The sequence below is a fragment of the Tachypleus tridentatus genome, chromosome 8 (assembly GCF_004210375.1).
Source record: "Tachypleus tridentatus isolate NWPU-2018 chromosome 8, ASM421037v1, whole genome shotgun sequence".
In the NCBI taxonomy this organism is placed as follows: domain Eukaryota; kingdom Metazoa; phylum Arthropoda; class Merostomata; order Xiphosura; family Limulidae; genus Tachypleus; species Tachypleus tridentatus.
The window spans coordinates 157,042,399-157,049,609 of NC_134832.1; positions in this window are offsets into that span (position 1 = coordinate 157,042,399).

A 7,211-nucleotide genomic window follows, 5' to 3' on the forward strand; every position below is an offset into this window, starting at 1 on the left:
CCTACCACTAATAACAGCACACCTCTTATAGGGCTATCGAGTATGATCAACTATTACATCCTGATCCATTTCTTTTATAACACCGTTAAGGTTATTCTAGTCCAAATTATACTTATACTTGAAATTATGAAAACCCATATACATTACCTTACATTTATTATAATTAAAAACCATTGTGTCATTTATTTCTTCAAGTCATTAAATGATATAAATGTTAAATCAGCTACATCCTCTTCACAGCTAGAAACACTCAAGATCTTAATATTGTCTGCAAATTTAAGTTATTTATTGAACATTTTTTCATCTATGTTATTTATATAAATCAAAAGTACAATAGTCCTAAGTTGAGCCCTAAAGTACCTCACATGGGACACTAATCTGGTTTACGTGAACCCCATTTATAAAAAAGCCTCTACTTTCTTTCATCCAGTCACTCTTCTCTCCAAGTTCCTAACTTATCTCCCGTACTTAGAAAGATATTTTTACAAGCCTCTTATGTGGCTACCTTATCATATGCTTTCTGTAAATCCAGATTAACTAAATCTATACCTTTATAGTCATCTATATAGGCAGTAGCTCTTGCAAGATGTGCCAAAAGAATTGTGAAGGAATAGTTTCCTGAGAGAAACAATATTGAGCACCTAATAAAATGTTACAATTTCTGATGTGCCTTTCAAATTATCCTTTATTACTTTCGTAAACGTTTTCCACAACTGAAGTAAGTATCGTGGGTTAATAATTACTGGGACATATTTATCACCTTCTTTGAAAAGAACAGTGAGATTATCCAACTTCCAAACCTCTTGTGCCTGCTTTCTATTTAAGGACTGACAAAAATTGTTGTATGTGGCTCACAAATCCGATCTTTAACCTTCTTCAAAACAGCTTGGGAAATATTATCTGGCCCAGGAAATTTATCGTTTTAAAACTTCCTTATTATGATAATCTTGTTTGATCTTTTCCTATCAACTAATCAAGGTAAAATCTAAAAAAAAGCAGATATTATTTATGCAGCCATTTTATAACCATAAATTTCAAGTCTTCTATTATCATTTCTCAAAGATTCTAATATTTTGTTTATTCATAGTTTAGTATTTAAAGAAATTATTGCTGTTAATCTTTTCATCTTCAGTTAATTTTTTCCATGTATCCTTTCATATATCCTAATTATGTTTTAGATATCCTATTATGTTTTTAGATATCTATCTTTTAGATACTATTATCTTTCAGATATTTTAATTAACTTTAGATATCCTAATTATCTTTCAAATGATTCAAATTATATTTATTTCCTCTCATTTTATCCCTTCGTGTTTGTTACTTACAGCCACTTGTTTTTTCAGTAAGGAGCATCTTTACCTTCAATATTAAAAAAACAAAATCTTTGAACATTTCCGTAATTTATCAGTCTTAAAATTCGCAACAGATAATTCTTGTCTGAAGTTTTCTTTTTAACTTTCTGACAAAAATATTGTTATTCTAGATCTCTATACCCAGCAAAACATCAAACATAATATAGAAATAACTTGATCAGATGTTCTTCAGTTTCCATCCTCTTCTCGTCTAATCCTATATTGAAAATTAATAACAAATCGAAACTACTGTTATTTATAGTAGGTTTCTTGACAATTGATAAATAAATTCATCTTGAGCAGTTGCCAAAACCTTTCTCGCTCGTTGTTTGACTCTATCAATTCCCAATCAATATGTCTGAAATTAAAATCATGTAAAATTATGGCTTCATTTGTTGCCCAAATATTAATTTCATCAGTTTCATCCGGTGATATGTTACGAATTCCACAAAAAAACACATTTCTCTTTATTCTATTTCCTAAATAGACACCAAAATGTATTCACTCTATTTTGCTATCTTTCTTACTCTCAACCTAAACAGCTTGTAGCTCACAGTTTACATATAGAGCTACATATCTCTTTACTTTCGTACACTGTTCATATTAAATAATCTATAACAATACATTTAAAAAATGTTTGTCATCAGAATCATCTGTGGTCCAACGTGTTCCAGTGATTAATATTATATTAAACTCATCCATTCTTACCAGTGATCTAAAGTAATCTAGTTTATTCCCTAAACCTCTACCATTACAATAGTAAAATTATGTCTGTACTTATAACTCTTAAAATTAATCTCAACGTTTTCGATTTCTTATTATTTTTGGATTTATTTTATCTTGACCCTCATCAGTGTCTAGTCCCAGTTTAAAACTTCTCACAGCTTAGTAAATAGCTTTAGAAAACAATCCATCCTCTACCATATTTAAGTGTAAGCCATCCATTCTAGAAAAGCTCCTTTCTTTCACTGAACTGATCCCAGAAGTACAAATAGCCTATCTGATCATCCTAGCGTACTAACAAAACTTGGAATTTAACCCTAGTAACCCACTTATAGCTTCATATCCATAATTATTTTTCATCAGTATCCCTGACAAAATTATGTTATATCCCTTTTCTTTAAATATCTGTATCAACAAAATTTCCTTTGTTATAGCTCCCTTGTAATATATGTTGTCAACGAATCATTATAAATATAACTTCCTTATCATCCACATCCTTTTCTGACCCTTTCTTTTCCTTCCCTTTAATAGATCCTCATCTGCAAAATCATACCTGTCCATTTGTATCAATTTTCGAAATTTCAAACAGAGTCAAAATACAGTTCCACCGTCACTTCATATCACTTTTGGTTGTTATTATTATTGAAAATTGGTTTAACACATTTTACTTAACGCTCAGTAAATTTTAATCTTACACTAAAAAATAAAAGTTATGACTAACTTTGTAAGATATTAATTGTGTATGTGCTAATCTTGTTTTTTTGGTTCCTTTTTACAGTTGTGTGAAATGGAATGTCTCGAGAATGTAACGTTGGACGCATGTGGATCTGTATGTCCTCAGACGTCTCCGTTTACACTGGAGTCTAAAATCAAAATGGGAAGAAATGCACGATCGAGTAAGATAACATATTTCTTTATTAATTGTTACCAACAAAACTACAACGAACTATTTATGTTCTGTTTATCAGGACTTTCTAAAACTAATTTTTAGTGATATAAGTTAAGAAACTTGCCCTCAAGCTACTATGTAGTGGTTAGGCTTTTCAACTTTATAACTACTATGGAAAGATGATTTATTGTTACAATGGTACAATATAATTGCTGAAGTACTGTCTAGGTGGCCCTGTAGTAGAGCTGAGTGTCATGCAGATCATAACTGAGGTTCAAGTATGTAGAAAGATCGAAATACTTCTTGCACTAAAACCTAATATAGTTCTCGGACATTTTACACACATACGCATCTTTATATATATACATACATACACACAAACAAAACGAAAAAACAACATTATAATAAAACAAAAAATCAGAATTATTTTCCTATTCCCAATACTCTTCGTTAAGTCATAACATCCAAATATCTTAGGGATGTCAGTTAAGGTAAGGAGACGCTTGAATCCGGTTCGTCTCAACTCCTATTGCCTTTTGCTGCTTGTAGTCAGTTGTGGGAAGGCAGTTACCCTCAATAAGTAGAAGTAACCTTAAATTACATTTAACCCACACAAAAATTCTAGGATGTAAAATCCCAACATACATACTTTTTTTTTAATACAATAAAACAAAAGCAAAATATATTATTACAGTAGAAATTGATCGCCCTTTGTTTTACAAAACCTCCAACTTATACTTTTCTATTTAATAATTAGTCAGATTAAACTGAACTAAAACTTCAATAACTCGAACCTAATTCCTCCTTTTGAGGCAAGACGAGCTGACTGAAGTTGGTCTTTCTGCCCAGTATATAGAAGAAATATCTAAATAAATTGGTCAGTTACCGAGTGTTATTTGATGTAACTATCGCGCCTCTATATTCTTCAACAAGGTAGTTTTCCGAAAGAAAGTTTAATTTTATTTTAATTTCATATTTATTATAAAATGTATGATCGTTTTAATACACCTGTTCTAATAACCACTCACTAAATTTAAATTAGAAAGCGCTGAGCATAGTCTTATCTTTCAACTTTGAAGTGTTAACGAAAAATTTACACCTAAATAACTAATGAACTTCGTTAACCTTTTTAATTTTCTCCAATTTTTTCTTTAAATGTATTTCCCTTATCTCTTGTTTGTGGTTAAATCTTCCTCTTCAATCTATGGAATGTCTTGTGATTCCTATAATTATTTCCTTGGATTACTATTTCATTTTACTGAGATACTATTTTATTAACGAGCAAGTTTATGTTCATTATTTTCCTACATTTATATTTTTAAATCTTAACATCTCATCTTATCCAATCAAATAATACAAATGTTTGATTCACTTACGTAATTTTATCGTCCTGAAAAGGATGCTTATTTTACAACAACTAAATATAACAAATAAATGACTCACTGTTTATCAATACGTTTGTATAGAGAATTCACTCACAGATAAAATTTTTTTTCAATATATCTTGAGATCACGTGATGTTTAGATCATCGTCTGTGAGGTACTCGTCACGTGGTCAATCATACAAGCAGTGTAGACAATGACATGTAATAGCTTTTAGACAAACAGAATTTCAGACAAACATAATAACTTGTAAATGAGATGGCTATCATACATACTTAACAAAATAATTTTTACTGTATAAGCATCATAGTTTAAAATCCTAATTAATTAACCTTCTTGCAAAGTTATATTAATTAACACACAGTCTATAAGATTTATATAGTTTATAAATGATGTTCAAGAATCTGTCAAAGTTCAATTTAATTATATCATGTACTTTAATTCTCTCGTGTTATAATTTCCACAGACTCAGAAAATAGAATTAACAGATATGAAACAATATTATAGTAACAAATAAAAATCACTTTTACTATGTATAAGATCATATGCCCTCGAAAGAAGGCTAATTTTCATACTTATCTTCATAAGTCACTTCGGTTTGAAGGACTTTTGTCAGTAACATTATTGTTGTTACTTCCTTATCTAGGGCATTTTTTACTCAGTGTTTATTGATAAAACAATTGTGCTGCTTTCAGATCATCATTAAATCTAAACACCAATTGCATGTTGATAAACCTTAATGTATCATCATGATTTGATAGACGCCTTCATCTCTACGGCATATCCACCTAGTTTGGCGCCCTCTCTCCATTTTAACTTGTACTAACAATGCATCCTATAGCAATCTTCAATGAAGGTAATCATGTCTGATGACAACATCATCTTCCCCACACTTGTTCCACCCTTCTGTGGCTTTGTCTGCCAAGTAAAGGTTAATATTTCTAACATACCAATAATTATTTTTTAGCCTAATTCTTTATAACTCGGTATTTACCGTCTCATTAAGGACGTCTGCCGAATACGTCGCAATAACAGAAGTTGAAAAGTTTTTATTACACATGACAATTCATTCATTATTATATTTTGTCCTTTTTCACGTCTTACTGCTACAGTATTGTTAGAAAAATTCAAAAGGACTTAATGAGTTTAAATAAAAAACTTTATGATGAACTACAGTGTATTAAAATGGTATTCACCTTTTACATTCACTGGATCTCTTTTGGAGAGAACAATTTTTCTTTTGGCACAATTTGTCAAGATGTTGGACGTATTGATCTTGTACTTTTATTTCTTTATTGAATTTCACGCAAAACTACATGAGGGCTGTCTGTACTACCTGTCGCTAATTTAGCAGTGAGAGACTAGAGAGAAGTCAGTCTAATTATTCACAACCCACCTCCAAATTTTTGATTACTCTTTTAGCAACGAATAGAAGGACTGATCAAAACATTATAATGCACCAATAGTTGCAAGGGCGAGCAGGTTTGGTGAGACGGAAATTTGATCTCCTAACCCTAAGAACTTACTGGATGCCACAGTCTTGTAAACAATGACAAAGAATGGTCGATTGGGTATATGCCTTTTTTTTCTGCATGCTTTTGATTTTTGAGCCCAAATAATATATTGTAGAATTCACGTAACCATCGTTAAACCTTGAACTTTAAATTTGTAGAAGACATAAAATCGATTTTTAGGGATCTAATCTTTAAATGTTAAAACAATTACGTGTACGACATTTCGGTTTGAAAACGATTATAAACTTAATTTATGATAAATTTTCTCATTCAAAATAACTATAATCTTTCTTCTTTAATTCTTTTGAATGTTTGTAAGATAAACCTAGAATGAAACTGTTAGATATACACGAATTTTCATTTATGTTAATACGAGAGTAATGAGTTAAGTATTTTACAGTCAGTGTTAAATTTACTCATCTTTAGAAGCGATAGTTCATTTTACGTTTGCGTATTTAACTGTTTTTTGTGTGGTTAATTACTTAGAAACTGGTGATAGTTATATTGTTGTGTTATATTTTTAGAAACTTCTGAGTTCATTGTTGTTTCAATTGAGTATAAAAGCATCCTAATATCCAATAGTGTGTAGTTATTTTCTTTCTTCTAACGAAGTGTAAATATATGTCAAAAGTTTAGCCAGATAATTATAACCAGACTGAGTTAGTTTATTCATGAAGAATATATATTGACAAATACCAAAGAGAATTGATCAACTTTTGTCTTGTATTGACAGTAAAGAAGAATAAATCATCTTGTTAAACTATGCTCTAAAGTAACTTAAGCAATTTGTGTGGATGTTGATGAAAAGATACATTTATAAAACTGTGGATACAACTGCAGTAATCAACATATATCTAAATATATAGTTTTGAAAACAAGTAAACTGTATGGTTTCCTATTAAAGTTTATCGTCAACAAGTCAAAGATATCTGATGTAAATAATTGGGTAATACAAAAGAAAAACTTACAATGACGAGCCAGTCAGGATCTACAATGGTAAATGACAGTAGAAGCAGGCTTAAACAACAGCGACAAATAGTATTTTATACACAAAAGCAGTAGGAATAGCAAAATAATGTAGAGGCTTTAAACACACAAGTAAACTGCCTAACTTATTTTGATAAGTTGACAGAAAAGAACAATCGACTTCGGCTTAATGATATTGATCTAAGAGAACGTGTTAAACAACAGAGAAATATCAGTAAAGAGAAAGAAGAAATTAGAATTGAGGGAATAAAATCATATTTTCAAAAGAAATTAAAGAGAAAGATTGAAATCAGAAAAAAGATAAAACAAATTACCAAGTTCACACAGAGAATGAAGTCAGAATCAATTACCCAAATTTGAAAA